The following is a 19,809-nucleotide window of genomic DNA, read 5'->3' as shown; positions in this document are numbered from 1 at the left end:
AAATGCAATAAATTATATCAAAAACACTCTGGAGGGAACAAATAGTAGAATAATGGAGGCAGAATATAGGATTAGTGAAGTAGACGATGGAATAGTAGAAATAAATGAATCAGAAAGGAAAAAAAAAAACCTGAATTAAAAGAAATGAGGACAATCTCACAGACCTCCAGGACACTGTTAAATGCCCCAACATTCAAATCATAGTAGTTCCAGAAGAAGAAGATGAAAAGAAAGACCATGAGAAAATACTTGAGGAGATAATAGTTGAAAACTTCCCTAAAATGGGAAGGAAATAATCACTGAAGTCCAAGAAACCCAGAGAGTCCCAAACAGGATAAACCCAAGGCGAAACACCCCAAGACAAACACAAAGAACAAATATTAAAAGCAGCAAGGGGAAAAAAGCAAATAACACCCAAGGGGATTCCCATAATGATAACAGCTGATCTTTCAATAGAAACTCTTCAGGCCAGGAGGGAATGGCAAGACATACTGAAAGTGATGAAAGAAAACAACGTACAGCCCAGATTACTGTACCCAGCAAGGATCTCAGTCAAATATGAAGGAGAAATCAAAAGCTTTACAGACAAGCAAAAGCTGACAGAATTTAGCACCACCAAAATAGCTTTCCAACAAATGCTAAAGGATCTCCTCTAGACAAGAAACACAAAAAGAGTGTAGAAACTTGAACCCAAAACAATAAAGTAAATGGCAACAGGATCATACTCATCAAAAATTACCTTAAACATAAATGGGTTGAATGTCCCAACCAAAAAGACCTCTATATATGTTGTCTACAAGAGACCCACCTCAAAACAGGGAACACATACAGACTGAAAATGAAGGGCTGGAAAAAGATATTCCATGCAAATAGAGACCAAAAGAAAGCAGGAGTAACAATACTCATATCTGATAAAATATACCTTAAAACAAAGGCTGTGAAAGAGACAAAGAAGGACACTACATAATGATCAAAGGATCAACCCAAGAAGAAGATATAACAATTATAAATATATATGCACCCAACATAGGAGCACTGCAATATGTAAGACAAATACTAACAAGTATGAAAGGGGAAATTAACAATAACACAATAATAGTGGGAGACTTTAATACCCCACTCACACTTATGGATAGATCAACTAAACAGAAAATTAATAAGGAAACACAAACTTTAAATGATGCAATAGACCAGTTAGACCTAATTGATATCTACAGGACATTTCACCCCCAAAAATGAATTTAACCTTTTTCTCAAGCACACACGGAACCTTCTCCAGGATAGATCACAACCTGGGCCATAAATCTAGCCTTGGTAAATTCAAAAAAATTGAAATCATTCCAAGCATCTTTTCTGACCACAATGCAGTAAGATTAGATCTCAGTTACAGGAGAAAAACTATTAAAAATTCTAACATATGGAGGCTGAATAACACGCTGCTGAATAACCAACAAATCACAGAAGAAATCAAAAAAGAAATCAAAATATGCATAGAAACGAATGAAAATGAAAACACAACAACCCAAAACCTGTGAAACACTGTAAAAGCAGTGCTAAGGGGAAGGTTCATAGCAATACAGGCACACCTCAAGAAACAAGAAAAAAGTCAAATAAATAACCTAACTCTATACCTAAAGCAACTAGAAAAGGAAGAAATGAAGAACCTCAGGGTTAGTAGAAGGAAAGAAATGTTAAAAATTAGGGCAGAAATAAATGCAAAAGAAACAAAAGAGACCATAGCAAAAATCAACAAAGCCAAAAGCTGGTTCTTTGAAAGGATAAATCAAATTACCAAACCATTAGCCAGACTCATCAAGAAACAAAGGGAGAAAAATCAAATCAATAAAATTAGAAACAAAAATGGAGAGATTGCAACAGACAACAGAGAAATACAAAGGATCATAAGAGACTACTATCAGCAATTATATGCCAATAAAATGGACAACTTGGAAGAAATGGACAAATTCTTAGAAAAGTACAACTTTCCAAAACTGAACCAGGAAGAAATAGAAAATCTTAACAGACCCAGCACAAGCACAGAAATTGAAACTGTAATCAGAAATCTTCCAGCAAACAAAAGCCCTGAATTCTACCAAAAATTTAGAGAAGAGCTAACACCTATCCTACTCAAACTCTTCCAGAAAATTGCAGAGGAAGGTAAACTTCCAAACTCATTCTATGAGGCCACCATCACCCTAATGCCAAAACCTGACAAAGATGCCACAAAAAAAGAAAACTACAGGCCAATATCACTGATGAACATAGATGCAAAAATCCTTAACAAAATTCTAGCAATCAGAATCCAACAACACATTAAAAAGATCATACACCATGACCAAGTGGGCTTTATCCCAGGGATGCAAGGATTCTTCAATATCCACAAATCAATCAATGTAATACACCACATTAACAAATTGAAAAATAAAAGCCATATGATTATCTCAATAGATGTAGAGAAGGCCTTTGACAAAATTCAACATCCATTTATGATAAAAACCCTCCAGAAAGCAGGAATAGAAGGAACATACCTCAACATAATAAAAGCTATATATGACAAACCCACAGCAAACATTATCTTCAATGGTGAAAAATTGGAAGCATTTCCCCTAAAGTCAGGAACAAGACAAGGGTGCCCACTTTCACCACTACTATTCAACATAGTTTTGGAAGTTTCGGCCACAGCAATCAGAGCAGAAAAAGAAATAAAAGGAATCCAAATTGGAAAAGAAGAAGTAAAACTCTCACTGTTTGCAGATGACATGATCCTCTATATAGAAAACCCTAAAGACTCTATCAGAAAATTATCAGAACTAATCAATGAATATAGTAAAGTTTCAGGATATGAAATCAACACACAGAAATCCCTTGCATTCCTATGTACCAATAATAAGAAAATAGAGAGAGATTAAGGAAACAATTCCATTTACCATTGCAACGAAAAGAATAAAATACTTAGGAATATATCTACCTAAAGAAACAAAAGATCTATTTATAGAAAACTATAAAATACTGGTGAAAGAAATCAAAGAGGACACTAATAGATGGAGAAATATACCATGTTCATGGATTGGAAGAATCAATATAGTGAAAATGAGGATACTACCCAAAGCAATCTAAAGATTCAATGCAATCCCTATCAAGCTATCAACGGTATTTTTCACAGAGCTACAACAAATAATTTCACAATTTGTATGGAAATACAAAAAATCTCAAATAGCGAAAGCAATCTTGAGAAAGAAGAATTGAACTGGAGGAATCAACCTGCCTGACTTCAGGCTCTACTACAAAGCCACAGTCATCAAGACAGTAAGGTTATTGGCACAAAGACAGAAATATAGATCAATGGAACAGAATAGAAAGCCCAGAGATAAATCCACGCACCTATGGACACCTTATCTTCGACAAAGGAGGCAAGAATATACAATGGAGAAAAGACAATCTCTTTAACAAGTGGTGCTGGGAAAACTGGTCAACCACTTGTAAAATAATGAAACTAGAACACTTTCTAACACCATACACAAAAATAAACTCAAAATGGAGTAAAGATCTAAACGTAAGACCAGAAACTATAAAACTCCTAGAGGAGAACATAGGCAAAACACTCGCTGACATAAACCACAGAAGGATCCTCTATGACCCACCTCCCAGAATATTGGAAATAAAAGCAAAAATAAACAAATGGGACCTAGTTAAACTTAAAAGCTTCTGCACAACAAAGGAAACTATATAAGCAAGGTGAAAAGACAGCCTTCAGAATGGGAGAAAATAATAGCAAATGAAGCAACTGACAAAAAACTAATCTCAAAAATATACAAGCAACTCCTGCAACTCAATTCCAGAAAAATAAATGACCCAATCAAAAAATGGGCCAAAGAACTAAACAGACATTTCTCCAAAGAAGACATACAGATGGCTAACAAACACATGAAAAGAAGCTCAACATCACTCATTATCAGAGAAATGCAAATCAAAACCACAGTGAGGTACCATTTCATGCCAGTCAGAATGGCTCCGATCCAAAAGTCTACAAGCAATAAATGCTGGAGAGGGTGTGGAGAAAAGAGAACCCTCTTACACTGTTGATGGGAATGCAATCTAGTCCAGCCACTGTGGAGAACAGTGTGGAGATTCCTTTAAAAATTGCAAATAGAACTGCCTTATGACCCAGAAATCCCACTGCTGGGCATACACACCAACGAAACCAGAATTGAAAGAGACATGTGTACCCCAATGTTCATCACAGCACTGTTTATAATAGCCAGAACATGGAAGCAACCTAGATGTCCATCAGCAGATAAATTGATAAGAAAGCTGTGGTACATACACCCAATGGAGTGTTACTCAGCCATTAAAAAGAATACATTTGAATCAGTTCTAATGAGGTGGATAAAACTGGAGCCAATTATACAGACTGAAGTAAGCCAGAAAGAAAAACACCAATACAGTATACTAATGCATACATATGGAATTTAGAAAGATGGTAACGATAACCCTGTATGCAAAACAGCAAAAGAGACACGGATGTATAGAACAGTCTTTTGGACTTTGTGGGAGAGGGAGAGGGTGGGATGATTTGGGAGAATGGCATTGAAACATGTATAATACCAAATATGAACAAATTGCCAGTCCAGGTTCGATGTATGATACAGGATGCTTGAGGCTGGTGCACTGGGATGACCCAGAGGGATGGTACAGGGAGGGAGGTGGCGGGGGGGGGGGGGGAGGGGCGTTCAGGATGGGGAACACATGTATACCCATGGCAGATTCATGTTGATGTATGGCAAAACCAATACAATATTGTAAAGTAATTAGCCTCCAATTAAAATAAATAAATAAACATGGTTTGACCAAAAAAAAAAAAAAAGCATAGTCTTCAACAAGTGGTACTGGGATAACTAGAAACATCATACAAAAAAATGAAGTTGTATCTCTAACTCACAACATATACAAAAATTAGCTCAAAATTGATGAAAGATCCAAACAGAAGAGCTAAAACTATAAAACACTTAGAAGAAAACAAAGATGCAGATCTTCATGATGGCAAATTTGTCAACTGTTTCTTACATATGATACCAAAACCCTGAGCAACAGCAGTAGGACAACAAAAGATAAATTGGATATCATTAAAATTAAAAACTTTGGAGCTTCAAAGACACCATCAAAAAAGTGAAAAAGCTACACACAGAATGGAAGATTGTAAATCATATATCTAATAAGGAACTGATATTGAGAATATGTAAATAACTATTACAACTCAGTCATTTTTTAAAAAGCCGATTAAAAATAAAAATATGAATAGACCGTTACCCAGAGTAGATCCATAAACAGCCAATAAGCACAGGAAAAGATGTGCTCAACATTATTAGCTATCTGAAAAATGCAATAAAAGCAACAGTGAGATACCACTTCATACCTACTAAAATGGCTGTGATCAAAACGGCAGAAAATAACAAGCATTGGCCAGGAGGTGGAGAAACTGTAACCCTCATACTGTGCTGGGCATGTGAAATGGTTTAGCTTCTTTGGAAAGCAGCCTGATAGTTTCTTTAAAAGTTAAACATAGCATTACTATTTGACCAAGCAATGAGACTCCTGGATTGATATGCAAGAGAAATGAAAACATATGTCTACACAAAACTTTTACATGAATGTTGATAGCAGCATTATTCACAATAGTAAAAAAGTAGAAACATCCCAAATGACCATCAGCTGATGAATAGATAAATAATGTGATCTATCCACACAATGGGATATTAGCAATAGAAAGTAATGAAGTACCCATAGATGCTGTGACACAGATGAGCCTTGACAACATTATGCTAAATAGAAGCAGCCAGTCACAAGAACTGCATATTGTATGGTTCCTTTTACATAAAATGTCTTGAACAGGTAAATTTGTGGAGACAAAAATATATTATTGATTTCCAGGGGCAGTGACTGCTAATGTGTATAAGGTTTCTTGTTTGGTGCTGAACCAAAAGCTGGATGGTTTGGAATAGTAGTAATGGCTGCATAACTTCATGAATACATAACTAAAAACCACTGAATTTTACATATTAAAAGGATGGATTTTATGATGTGTTACATATCTAAAAAACTTTTTTAAAGAATTCTGTAAGTTTCCCCATTTTGTTCAAAATGCAGTAATTGCTAAGAGAATTATTTTCAAACTGCTAATCACTACAAACATAGGTTAAAATTTGTGACAAAGACTTTTGAAGCATTTGTCTACATGTGGTGAAGAACTGTCATTTTTGAGAGAATGGGAAGACTCATCTCTCAGGGATAAGAAGATGGAACCCTAATGGACCATAGTAACTTTGTGTACCTGCGGAGGCAGTTAACTGATTCCAGACATGTAAGAGGTGGTGAAATTTGAGAGATCTTAATATTGAGGGAGCTATTCAGATGGGTGGGCATAACTACATGGGTCTTCTATGTCTTCCTTGGCCATGGTCTCAACTTCGTACGCAGAGGGTAAGACTTTATGAGGGCCAACAGAGAATAGCTTCTGTGAGGCAGAGCAGTGAAGACAGTTTCAGGGTTTGCTCTGTGCTAGGAGGGTGGAAAGGAGGGAAGATGAGGAGGAAAAATGAGATAAAGAACAGAAGATACAATTGAATATATTGCAAAGCAGCAATGACCATAACCACGGCAAGCTTTGATTTTTCAAGTGATCAAACAAAACCAAAAATGTATTAAATAATCATTAAGAGTTACTGACCACATTGTTGTACAGCAGAAACTAACACAATTACAAGCAATTGTGCTCCATTTTAAAAATAACTTATTGACAGAATCAATCCATAGAAAATTAAGATGAAAATGGTGGCTGTTAAATACCTATTAAGTTCCTTATCAAAAGACTCATTACCTGGGAAGAGCACCACTGTAGAATGAGACTAACAAGGAAGGTAAAATCTAAGCATTTAATGGAATTTATTTAGTTTCACCGATTTTTTGTGGGATAATAGGTTGAGTGAGGAAGAGTTATAGGGAGAAGGAAGAGAAATTCTAAGATAACTTATATCCAATAAATTATTCTTTAGAACAGATTTCTTCCAGAAATGTGTTTTTCAACAAGATTAATTTCATTACTCCATTCATGTAGATGGAATCCTTGGTTTAGAGTCAGGCTAGGGTAAGTTATACTCAAAATACTGCTCAATTTTAAAATAAGGGATTTATGTGCATGAAGGTGTGAATCACTCTTTACCAGTTAATATCTCACCCTCCTGTCCTTTCTATTTGAGTCAAGAATACATCTGTCAATTGCAAACATTTATTCACCTATTGGATGAACAAAAAAGTCAATTGAAAATGAGCTTAGGAAAAACACAAGCCTGGTCTTATCACATTAACAAGTGATTTTTAAAATTGTTTTAACCTTGTAGTACGTGGTTAGTCATCACTATGCACACCATTAACTCAAACTAGATACTTGTTCTTTTGCCAAATAATGTCACTTTAAATGTGTGCAAATATCAATATCACAGTGAAATTTAGGACCTAAATTCTGACAAGGTGTGACCACATGCGTGGTAATGAAATTTCATCTGTTCCCTTAAAATTTCTCCTAAAAGATGCTTTATTTTAGGAGAAATAGAACCCATTTAAGTTTAAAATATCCATTCAAGACAGCTATGAAAAAATAAACTCTAGTAAAAAAAATCCTAGCTCTAAGTATATATGGATTTGTTATTCACTGTAATTCACTGGCAATGTTTTCTAAGGGACTAAAACTTTTAATACATTATGTATGAGAAACCAAAGTTTCACTGTGTTGTATATTAGGTTAAACCCTTTAAAATAAATACTAGACAGTAAAATTCATCACAATATGCCTCCATTTAACATTTTCTTTTCGCCAATGTTCATTTTTTAAAGAACTGGCTTAGGGCCCAAAGAGGATCATGTAACACTGAAAAAACTCCAGACCCCTGGAAAACATTATATAGAGACATTCCAGTGTATTTAATTTAAAAAAATTATATTTCTCAAATTGTTAGCCATCTATTAGACTATGCACTCTGAATATACCACCATTTTAAAGTGTTGATAATATATCTTATTGGCCTTCCCATTAGCTAAGAGTTCCTGGTAAAATATTTTCCTACCACATAAGCCACTAGTCATCAACCATGTCAAACAACATATTCAGTATGGATATTGAAATTCTAAGTTGACTATATTCAATAAATAACCCAAAGATATATAATGTTAACCATATACTATTTACGCATATTTAAATCAAGCTATATAATAGATAAGAATTTAAGACAAAGCATTTATATTGATCTCATATATGTAAATCTATTACCTACTATGTTTTACAAATGTATAATTTTTAACCCAGCCTTATTCAGAATGGATTTTAATTGCATTTATGTATTTAAAGGCTAGGACTAGAAATCAACCTTAAATTTATCAAATAAATTAACTTGTGCTTTATTTATTCTCTTTGATAGATACATATACATAATATACATAATATAAATTTATCCATTTGATAATTTTAAGCACAGTTCAGTGACATTAAGTACATTCACACTGTTGTATAACCATCACCACTATCTATCTTCAAAAACATTTTTATCTTCCTAAACCAAAATTATGTACCTATTAAACAAGGGCTTCTCACTATTCACTCCTGCCTGTACCAGAAAGTACATTCTACTTTCTGTCTCAATGAATTTGACTAGCCCTGACACCTTGTATAAATTCATTCATACAAAATTTGTCAGTTTGTGGCTGGTTTATTTCACTGATCATGCTATCTTCATGGTTCATCACTACTATAGCATGTGTTAAAAATTTCTTCCTTTTTAAGGTGGAATGATTTCCCACTGTATGCATGTATTAACAGCATATTTGTATATTCATTCATCCATCAATGGACACTTGGGTTGCCTTTACCTTTTGACTATTATAAAAATGTTGCTATGAATATGGGTTTAAAACGATCCATTTGAGCTTCTGCTTTCAATTCTTTTGGGTATATACTTGGAAATGAGATTTCTGGGTTCTTTGCAATATATATATTTATATTTTAGTTGCTCTATCATGTCCAGCTCTATAAATATACATATATTTAAAGTTTTTTGATGTGGACCATTTTTAAAGTCTTTATTGAATTTGTTACAATATTGCTTCTGTTTTATGTTTTGGTTTTTTGGCCCCGAGGCATGTGGGATATTAGCTCCCTGACCAAGGATCAAACCCACATCCACTGCTTTGGAAGATGAAGTCTCAACCACTGGACCTCCAGGAAAGTCCCCACAATGTATTTTTAATACATTCTTAAATCTACCCATGGGCTTATGTTTTAAAGGTGGTTGTTGCCATTTTGAGGGATGCAGTGGCTCCACATCCTCCCCTTAGTGTCTTCAGGGTCAACACATTTCCTTTCTACGTCTCCTTGCCCTGGCGGAGTTGAGAAATTTCTTAAGATATTCAACTATTCTTGACCTATTTATACATTCTGAATATGCATGTGGCTTAAGGAGACTTAAATCTCAGGTTTTGGAGTCAAAGCTGGGAGAAATTGGAAAAAATTCTAAAATACATTGCTCACTCCCCACCTTTGGTGTAGAGCTTCATCCTGATTCAGCGTAAGTCCCTTCTACTGCAGATCTCAGAAGACAAAATTTCAGTCTTCCTCATCAGTCTCTTCCTAAATGACATCTAACTTTGTTACTCTTCCTATTCTGCTCCTTCCCCCGTCCCTCTATTCCCTCCATTCCATCTTGAAATTCACATCCCTTCCAAAATGTACACATTGATCTTTGGAAATTGAACATCATGTCATCTCTTCTTGGAAATCCTTCCTGATGTGCCAGGATGATTCCAGTTTCCTTATCGGAAACATTAAAGGAAATATTTCCTTCTTGCATTGGTTCATTATGACAACTCAATCTAAAAATATATGGTTACACACAATTGAAGACACATGGTGAGTTCTTAATAAACATTGGTTGCTATTACCAATGAAAACCAATTAATAGGAGATGAAAAACAGTTGCTTTATATCTTTATGTTAAAGTTTTCTGCACATAAAAATTATTATTTTACCATTTAGCCAGACCTTATTTTTGCTTTCTAATAAAGTTTACTTTCCTACTTTTTAACTCACCCTAAGCTTGCTTCTCTAAATCTTCATAGAATTATCACCTACTTCAGCTGTACAGCCCTAAGGTTGGATATGATTTCCAGGTTTGAAAATGAAAAATGGCAAATATAATTAATTGGAGATGGGAAGAGAAGAGATGCTAATTTATATTAATTAACTCTTTTCCATCTTTATGATGCTTATTCTCTAGGAATCTGTTAATATTATCCTTCTTAGCTTTTTTTGAGGGTTTATAGACCCCCTTTGAAAATACGATGAAAATTATGGGCTGTTTCTCATCTCCCAAAGAACGTGCATTCACAATTTTATATTAAAGTTTGGGAAATGTATGGACTCCCTTGAATGCTCCAGAAGAGTCCAGAGATCCAAGATTAACACTAAGTTATGTATCAATATAATGTAAACATAGAAAATCTCTAGTTGTTGATATTCTCACCTAAACACACTTCAAGTTTTTGCCCCCTATATTTTATTCTGTTCTCCTGTTTCTTGTAGTCACTTCTTAACTGTTTTCCAATGGTTAGACCAAGGCTGATTTAACTAGATGCTCTAGACACTGTAAGGCAACAGAGAGAATAGGCAGGGAATTGTGGCAGTGCACAGGACAAGGCATTACCTTTCTTCACACTTGTACAAGCAGTATTAGGAAACTCCTCTTTAGGCTCAATGATAGCATTAAGAAAATGCTAACTTGCCCAATATATCTGAAAATTCCTAAAACAGAGGAAAAACACAGTTTCTGAATTTATGTAATATCTTAGAAAATTAACTTCAATCAGGTTTCTTTCGTAAAAGAAAAAGTTTAAACTGCAGAAAACTTTGAACTAAACTGGTAGATTTAAAAAATTTTATGACATATTAAAAAAGATTGGGTAATAAACTAATTAAAATAGACTAAATTTGGTTTATCCAAGGACTTTACACCAGTGAATGAGATTCCTTTCTAGACTGTAATATTCATATACATATGTTTACAGATAATCTGTTTCATTTGAAAGCAAAAACTAATAGCATCGAGAAGAGAGAAAACATACTTTCCCCCATGATGAACAAGGCAATTTAATTTGAAAACAAACACATTGGCTACCAAGCAGTCCTAACAATTTTATCCTAAGGTGCTTTAATTTTAACCTTGGTCTGTATTAAGAGTGACTTTAACTTTGATTTGATACTAGATCATTCAAGTATGACATAAATCAAGTCCCTTATGACTATACAGTGGAAGTGAGAAATAGATTTAAGGGACTAGATCTGATAGACAGAGTGCCTGATGAACTATGGATGGAAGTTCATGACATTGTACAGGAGACAGGAACCATCCCCAAGAAAAAGAAATGCAAGGACACCTTACAAATAGCTGTGAAAAGAAGGGAAGTGAAAAGCAAAGGAGAAAAGGAAAGATACACCCATTTGAATGCAGAGTTCCAAAGAATAGCCAGCAGAGATAAGAAAGCCTTTCTCAGTGATCAGTGCAAAGAAATAGAGGAAAACAATAGAATGAGAAAAACTAGAGATCTCTTCAAGAAAATCAGAGATACCAAGAGAAAATTTCATGCAAAGATGGGCTCGATAAAGGACAGAAATGGGAGGAACCTAACAGAAGCAGAAGATATTAAGAAGAGGTGGCAAGAATTTTGTACAGAAGAACTGTACAAAAAAGATCTTCATGACTCATATAATCATGATGCTGTGATCACTCACCTAGAGCCAGACATCTGGGAATGTGAAGTCAAGTGGGCCTTAGGAAGCATCACTATGAACAAAGCTAGTGGAGGTGATGGAATTCCGGTTGAGCTATTTCAAATCCTGAAAGATGATGCTGTGAAAGTGCTGCACTCAATATGCCAGCAAATTGGAGAACTCAGCAGTGGCCACAGGACTGGAAAAGGTCAGTTTTCATTCCAATCCCAAAGAAAGGCAATGCCAAAGAATGCTCAAACTACGGCGCAATTGCACTCATCTCACATGCTAGTAAAGTAATGTTTAAAATTCTCCAAGCCAGGCTTCAGCAATACGTGAACCATGGACTTCCAGATGTTCAAGCTGGTTTTAGAAAAGGCAGAGGAACCAGAGATCAAATTGCCAACATCTGCTGGATCATGGAAAAATCAGGAGAGTTCCCGAAAAACATCTATTTCTGCTTTCTTGACTATGCCAAAGCCTTTGACTGTGTGGATCACTACAAGCTGTGGAAAATTCTGAAAGAGATGGGAATACCAGACCACCCGACCTGCCTCTTGAGAAACTTATATGCAGGTGAGGAAGCAACAGTTAGAACTGGACATGGAACAACAGGCTGGTTCCAAATAGGAAAAGGAGTACATCAAGGCTGTATATTGTCACATTGCTTATTTAACTTCTATGCAGAGTACATCATGAGAAATGCTGGGCTGGAGGAAGCACAAGCTGGAATCAGGATTGCTGGGAGAAATATCAATCACCTCAGATATGCAGATGACACCACCCTTATGGCAGAAAGCGAAGAACTAAAGAGTCTCTTGATGAAAGTGAAAGAGGAGAGTGAAAAAGTTGGCTTAAAGCTCAACATTCAGAAAACAAAGATCATGGCATCCAGTCCCATGACTTCATGGCAAATAGATGGGGAAACAGTGGCTGACTTTATTTTTCTGGACTCCAAAATCAGTGCAGATGGTGATTGCAGCCATGAAATTCAAAGACGCTTACTCCTTGGAAGAAAAGTGATGACCAACCTAGATAGCATATTGAAAAGCAGAGACATTACTTTGCCAACAAAGGTCTGTCTAGTCAAGGCTATGGTTTTTCCAGTGGTCATGTATGGATGTGAGAGTTGGACTATAAAGAGAGCTGAGCAATGAAGTATTGATGCTTTTGAACTGTGGTGTTGGAGAAGACTCTTGAGAGTCCCTTGGAATATAAGGAGATCCAAACAGTCCATCCTAAAGGAAATCAGTCCTGGATGTTCACTGGAAGGACTGATGTTGAAGCTGAAACTCCAACACTTTGGCCACCTGATGCAAAGAGCTGACTCACTTGAAAAGACCCTGATGCTGGGAAAGATTGAGGACAGGAGGAGAAGGGGACGACAGAGGGTGAGATGGTTGGATGGCATCACTGACTCGATGGACATGGGTTTGGGTGGACTCCAGGAGTTGGTGATGGACAGGGAGGCCTGCTATGTGGCGGTTCATGGGGTCACAAATAGTTGGACACATCTGAATGACTGAACTGAACTGAACTGACTGTGTTACGTTATATTTGATTGGCTATGCCTTATTCTTAGATGCTCAGGAAGTCCTTCAAAGAAGTGCTTGTTAAATGGTCAAAGCATTACTGTTCTACTTGTGTAGATTCAGTAGTTGTAAATTCTGCTGTGCTGTGTATCAGCAGCAGCCAGTCAAATGCACCAATACCCCTAAGTGAAAGTGAAAGTGAAGTCACTCAATCATGTCTGACTCTTTGCGACCCCATAGACAGTAGCCCCACAGACTCCTTGGTCAATGGGATTTTCCAGGCATGAATACTGGAGTGGGTTGCTATTTCCTTCTCCAGGGTATCTTCCCGACCCAGGCATCGAACCCAGGTCTCCCTCATTATAAGGAATAGACATTAAGAGCTGTTAAGGGACTCAAGGTATCACTGGGTAGGATTTTGAAAATATGAATGAGAATGTAAAGAGACTGATTGCAGTCAAGTTGTGGAATAATTGATGAACATAGGGGAAGGAAAAAAGAGTAATTGAACTGCAAATGCTGAGAGATCATCTAATTTCACCTGCTTATTCTACAAATGAATACATGAAGTAACTGATTACTCTTAGATTAGGACTTGGGACATGGTTTACAGGGAAAATTAGTCCTTTGAGACTCAAGAAACCTGAATTCCAGACTTAAATTTACCATTAATATTAGGCAAGATAGTTTTTCTGTGTCTCAGTTGCCACAAATGTTAAATGTGGGGGTTGGGTTAGATTTCCATGATGCTGATCTTTATTGAGGTTGTTTTAATTCCCAAACTAATACTATTTCTTCTGAACATTGAATTCTAAATATCAGCATAGTAAATGGTGGTCTTTACCAACAAGTAAATCTCAGGAAGTCCTGGTTACAATTATAATTATTACTCAATTCATGCTAACTATTATGGGACAGATAATATGATGTGCCCTTTAAAATGTTTTAGATAAGTCATACTTTTTAAAATTATTAAGCAAATTCATTTTTTTTTCGTTTTTAACAATAGACACAACTATGTATTTTTTAAAATATATTGAACACTTACTGAGTACCACTCACATTTCTTGGTCCTAGTGGTACAGCAGCAAGCAGTATAAAAGTGGACCCTCTCCTCAAGGATAGACAACTGAGAATATTTAAATAAAAAAAGATAATCTCAGAGGGGGATAATTTCTTGCAAAGAAATAAAAGTAATTTTTACAAAGAATTTGGGTGATGTTACTGTGGGGTGAGACGATGTCGCTGTATATTGAAAGGTCATTTATAAAAGAAGAAATATTTTCTAAAGCACACATCATGAGAATAAATCAGTTATGATAAGAAGCACAGAGATAAGAAGGTACAAAAGTCATACAGAAGTAATGAAACTGACTAGATACATGTGCTTTCTGTGGGGTGTGAGTGTAGGGTGAGAGGCATGCATTTGTGTTTTGAGTGTGTGTGTGTGTTTGGCCATGAATATTCCTTAAGGGTGAGATAAAACTTTTCTATACTCCTTACTTCCCCTTGTGTGTATTGGTAAAGGACAGAAAAAGGGTAATAACTGAAGTAGATGTTCAGAAGACTTAGTGAATCTTTACATATGCCCTGGAAACTCAGAGCTGAGTTGGCGGTTGGTTAGAGAAAAGAGGTATTATCCTGTAAAGGAGAAGAGGGTTTTTAGTCCATGTGATGTATGACTTGGGGTCAACATACATTTAAGTAGAGAAATCACCAATATGCAGAACTGTATGATTGTTATGTAAACTGTCTTAGTCTCGACAAGCTCTCAGTAAATCAGCTACACTGAAAGATAACATTTTATGAGCATATTTGTGTGTGTGTGTTTTTGAAGGAATGAAGGAAAAAGGCTCAGTTCCATGTTTAATGCAGAGCAGAAAGGGTGGAACTAATAATATGAGAGGCTCAAAATCTGTCAATTCTGGAACTTGAGGCCAGGAAAGACCATCAAAATATATGTCCGCCAGAAATGCACAGAAATCCTCAGAAGACAATTGGGGAGGGTGGCTGCCATATAAGTTATAATTATTTACTTGTGCATTGACGTTCACTATCTCATCACTGTGAGAAAAACTGAAAGAGGGAGAAAAAGAGAGAGAGAGATTGACTACATTCTTAGAAACTATAAGCATTCATGATGCCAAAACACCCAATTAATGACAAAAAAAGGTCAAGCTAGTGTTTCATATAAGGCTGTCAAAATAATTGGCTGATTGGATAAGTTTTTCACTTCCAATCACTAGCTATGGTAAAACAGAGACACAGTTCAAAAATAAACATTTAAGAGCAGAACTACATTTACTTTATTCCAAATTCTGAGAAATGCAAATGCATGGTTTTAGTTTTATCAGCAAGAATCCATATGAATGACTTCTCCCATTTGCTTTGGGATTCTGGAGTTTTAAGTGGGCCAAAGTTTTGAAGTGTTGAAAGATATTATAAAGCACTTACAAGTATTCAGCTGGTCAGGCTGCTCAATTAACTGAACATTTATAAACCTCAAAATTTTGACAGAGCATGATTCATGTAGGAATGACCGTTAGACAACAGATGGCTTTATTGTAGGTATGCTTGAGAGAAAGCATACAAGGCAATGTGATTTGAAGGAAATACAAATGGAACACAGAGAGAAAGCAAACTGAATTTAGAAGCATGGACTATACTCTTAAGAAAGGAATTTATTGAAATATTTACCTGGTATATTTTTAATGATAGAGTGTTTTTTAAATGTTTAAATGTTAATGTTTACTTAAGAATATTCAAGACATTCATTATGGAACATATGAAAAATACAACATAACTAATATCTAGGCAACTCATACTAACTCATACTAACTCATATAACATTTCTAAATTAGATGTTTATAAAACAATGTAACAGGGCTTGGGGAGTAAGAACTAAAATGTCAACTAAAATCCTAAATCCACAGCATTTTAGCTTCTCTTTTTTTCCTACAACTATGGGCTGCTTATATTCTGAAGAGTATTTTGAAGAAGTATTACTTCAAAGTACATTTTAGAATAACATTTTACCACTAAAATATATCAAATTTTAGCTAAGAGGGTTTTATTAGTTTTCTAAAGGAGAAACAAAAGATGACACACTCATCTAAATAAAAATACTACTTTCAGGTATCTGTAGTTTTTTTTTAACAAATTCAAGTTAATATTACATAGAAATTCATTTCAGGGAAAGAAACATCACATTCTAAAGTATGCTTGTTAAAGGCCATAGAACAAATGCAAAATGTTCTTATTTTGAGCCTATTATGTACATATTATATTGGTCCAACTCTTATTTTTTTTCCCTTTTCTTTCTTTCTCTCCCTCTCTCTCTCCTTCCCTTCCCTACTTCTTTCTCTCCATCCCTTTCTCTCTCTCTCTCTCTCTTCCTAGGAGCACAAATCTACTCACATTACCGAGAAAAAAAATTCATGGAACAAGAAGCAAGTAAACAATTTCTCCCAGAGGAAAAAGGAAAAAAAAAAAAAAACAAACACGCAATTTCAAATAAAACAAAACCCCTATATCATATTATAGCTACTTCTCTCCAAGGAGGAGCAGCAAACACAAGACCCCATGGATCATGTCCTGTAGTCTCAGTATGAAAAATAGATTCTGGTATCTTTACACCTTAAAATGCCTCTAGGAGAGTTGCTATTCCAGGCCAGAGGGGAGGGCTACCAGTAATTTTCTTCTTCTCCCAATCCCGCAGCTCTGAGAAGGTGAACCAGGGCCACCAGGCTCCCAGGATCAGCTCTTAGGGTGTCCAGCACCAGTATAAGAAGGGACGGAGGGGCACTCCCCACAGACCTGAATCCTTCCAGTCACTTAGACAAGCTGCCCATCTGTGGTTGAGGAGCGCTAGGAGCAGTAAAGGTGGGTGGTTAGATTTTCCACACTTACTGCTCCCATTTTCTAGAGGGACAACCAGAGTTATGAAGAACACAAGGACCTCTGACTCCACTGAGTTAGCAATAGGTGAAAATAGAACAGAGACCTCTAAATTCAGAACGCATGACTTCCTCACAACTGCTGCTTACTTGTTAAAAGTATAATAAAGTAGCATCACTGCTTATCAACTTTTCTAAAATAAAAATGAGAAAGTAATGAAAAACCAGGAAAAAAGCAAAAAGGAATTAGTTTTTACTTTTCTCCCTCTGTCATTTCCTCCTGAACACTATTAAACAAGAAAGAATTTTTTTGGACTAGCATACTAATTCTTGACAAATTGCTTATATAAACTGTAAATATAAACTTTAATATTGGTCCTCATTAAAACTCTGCAAAATCAAATTATTATTAATTATCCTCATTTTAGAGATAGCATGCAGTTCAAAGAAAATAACTGATCGAAATTCAAACTTCTGAGTTCCCTATGTTATAGAGTAGACTCTTGTTGGTTATCCACTTTAAGTATATAGCAGTGTGTACATGTTGATCCTAAACTCCCTAACTGTTCTTTCTCCCCATTTCTCCCCCTAGCAACCATAAAAGTTCACTCTGTAAGCCTGTGGGTATGTTTCTGTTTTGTAGATAAGTTCATTTGTATCATTTCTTTTTACAGTCCCCATACAAGAGATGTCATATAATATTTCTCCCCAGTGTTATGTCACAGCCTGGATGGGAGGAGAGTTTAGAGGAGAAGGAATACATGCATACGTATGACTGAGTCTCTTTGCTGTCCACCTGAAACTATCATATTGTTAATCGGCTATACTCCTATATAAAATAAAAAACAAAAAAATTCAAGCTGCTGAACAGACTATAATTAATATTTAAATACAGAATTTCTGACTCTAAATTACATTTAATTTCCTTTAATCATGCACCTATAACTCTAATCAATGTAAGTATTTTTCTAAAACATAATGCATTATTGTTAAATCTGTTATCAACTCAACAGGGACACAGACTAAAAATACAGTTCTTGAGTAGTTTTCAGAGATCTTACAAAAATATATCAATGCACTGAAGATCACTGTTTACATATGCAACGTACTATTTTTCAATATTCATAATTTGAATGATCCCCAAAATAAAAAAGGATCATACTTCAACATCTTAGACATTAATTATAAATTTCTTAATCCTTTTCTTTATACGTTTTTTTTTCTTTTTATGATTTGAAGAATGAGAAGACCTGTTAAGAAATTTAGCTGTTACAAGACAAACTGAATTAAAAGAAGAAAAGAAATCAGGCCCCAAAGAGAGAAAGAAATCTAACAATGGTATTAGGCTTTAAAAAAAAAATCATGTTGATTTACTAGAGAGAAATAATGAAATACTGTACTATATGGGTGAAAATATCATTTGTATATGTCTTCTATAAATATTATTTATACAAAAATGAGCTAAAATTACCATTGGCTAAAAATGTTGTCCATGAAAGAACTTTTAGATTAAAACCAAAAACAAATGCAACACATATTATTACTGATAGAGATATAATTAAAGTACAGAACACAGTTAATTAGCAAGCACATAATATTCCACAAATTACTTACAAGGACAAGTTAAGCTCTGTGGAGGCTTCAGCTGTCTGCTTCTATGTGAGATATTTGCTGGCACTGTATAGATTTTTTTGCCCTTCTGCTAAATGTTCCATGACTTTCTTGGTAAGACTGAATATAAGTTATTCTTATCAAATACCAAAATTTTCATAATTATGATTTTTCAGATCATGCAACTTAATTACAACTCCAAGCAGTGACACAGACTAAAATAGCCAGAGTTGTGATGATCTAAAACTACTCACAGCATGTCCCAGCCAGTACTTGGCCAGGAGCACATGTCACTTAAAAAAAGCACATAACCCTTTAGACCCAACAGTCAGTTAATGCCTTGGTAGCAATGTTAACCATAAAAATGAAAAGACTTTTTAGTTATTTACATACAATTTTCCTCTAATTAGTGGGACCTGATTTTAATTATTTTCCCTTTCTTTTCTTGAATAAGAACAGATGGGATTAAGTTTACAGGGCAGTTACTTTGTTACAGAAAAAGAAAAAGTAAGAGTCAGAGTGAGTGCGAAAGAGAAATTCAGAGGTAGTTTCTCTTGTCAATTATCCTCTAGAATTTTTATAGATGGGGCGAGTAAGTGCCTATCAGTTCAGCAGTCTTTAAAGAAGAACTGTGCTGGTGGTTGTGCTGATGATGTAAAACAATGAGACACTTTCAGAAGGGTCTGGCAAACAAACAATAAATATAATCAGAGTCTGGCGTTGCCAGCTACGGATGCCTGGGTGGCACAAGTGAGGTCCTCTGCTCTACCTCTGATTGTTGTGTTGCTTTCCAACTATAATAGGACTTTAGAAATATGTTGGTTTAAGCATACTATGGTCAAAAGAACATCTTAGTTTGTAAAGCAGTTTTGCAAGAATTTTGAAATATTTGAATATAACTGACTCTGGAAAAAGATAAGTACTATCTAATCTCTGGGCTTCCCTGTTGGTTCAGATGATA

The 19,809-nt window shown here is 35.4% G+C and overlaps 1 protein-coding gene across 1 annotated transcript in view; it reads right to left on the bottom strand.

Moving 5' to 3' along the window:
- Positions 1-19,046, bottom strand: part of EYA4 (EYA transcriptional coactivator and phosphatase 4) — a 364,174-nt gene extending 345,128 nt beyond the window's left edge. Inside the window, exon 1 of the mRNA XM_052646010.1 lies at positions 18,852-19,046. The gene's annotated coding sequence lies outside the window, so the exon portion shown is untranslated. The remainder of the gene's footprint in view (positions 1-18,851) is intronic.
- Between the last annotated feature and the right edge of the window lie 763 nt (positions 19,047-19,809).

Source organism: Budorcas taxicolor, chromosome 9 (genome assembly GCF_023091745.1).
Source record: "Budorcas taxicolor isolate Tak-1 chromosome 9, Takin1.1, whole genome shotgun sequence".
NCBI lineage: Eukaryota > Metazoa > Chordata > Mammalia > Artiodactyla > Bovidae > Budorcas > Budorcas taxicolor.
This window is presented reverse-complemented; position numbering and strand designations above follow the sequence as displayed.